Source organism: Crocodylus porosus, unplaced genomic scaffold, assembly GCF_001723895.1.
Source record: "Crocodylus porosus isolate Cpor-Errol unplaced genomic scaffold, CroPor_comp1, whole genome shotgun sequence".
NCBI lineage: Eukaryota > Metazoa > Chordata > Crocodylia > Crocodylidae > Crocodylus > Crocodylus porosus.
Window position 1 is genome coordinate 35,018,660 of NW_017728947.1, and position 1,128 is coordinate 35,019,787.

Genomic DNA, 1,128 nt, shown 5'->3' on the forward strand with positions numbered 1-1,128 from the left:
TAATGAGAATGGTGTGAGAGACAGTGTCGAAGGCCTTCCTAAAGTCCAGAAAGACTATGTCTACTGCTACCCCTGCATCTAAGAATTTGGTGATCTGGTTGTAGAAGGCCACCAGGTTGGTCTGACAGGATCTGCCTCTAATGAACCCACATTGGTTGCCCCTAAGCATAATCTCCCCTGCTGGCCCCTCGTGGACGTGTGCCAGAATAATTCTCTCAAAAAACTTACCCAGGATTGAGGGAAGACTAACTGACTTATAGTTTCCTGGGTCCTCCTGCCTCCCCTTTTTGAAGATGGGAACCACATTGGCCCTCTTCCAGTCCTCTGGCACCACACCAGAGCACCACGAGTGCTCATAAAGTGGTGCCAGGGGTCTCACAATGACCTCAGCTAATTCCCTCAGTACTCTGGGGTGGAGATCATCTGGACCAGCTGATTTGAATACATTCAGTCCCTCGAGAAGTTCCCTGACTAGATCCGCACTGACCCTTGGCCTAGGTGCGCCCCCCCTGGGCTGTAAGGGGGCCCAGAGCGGGGGTGGCTGTTCTGGTTCCCTCTCAGAAAAATGGAGGCAAAGAAATTGTTAAATAGGTTACCTTTGTTGTCTGGTGTAATGACCAGATTTCCTAGTGTGTCTTGCAGAGGCCCCACTTTACCTAGTACCTTTTTTTTTACCCCCTGTGTATTTAAAAAAGGACTTCTTGTTGTCCTTGATCCAGGAAGCTAGTTCCAGTTCCCTCTCTGCCTTGGCTTTCCTGACTGCCCCCCTGCATCCCCAAGCAACCACAGTATAGTGATGGCCCCTCCCTTCCATTGGGTGTGCGCCTTCCTTTTAGCTAGGAGACATTCCCGGATGCTTTTGGTGAGCCATGGGGGCTTTTGTGCCCTTCTGCCCCCTTTGATCCGTGTTGGGATTACTTCCCTTTGGGCTTGGAGGATCATCTCCTTAAGGAGCAACCACTCTTCTTGGACACCTGGTTCCCCTCCCCTCTGGGTCCTCAGCGCTTCCCCAACGATCCTCCTTAGCTTGTTGAAGTCAGCCCTCCTAAAGTCTAGGGCTGTTGCCTTGCTGCAGCCCTTTGCCACCTTGCGCTGGATGGTGAATTCCAGCAGGCAATGATCACTGTC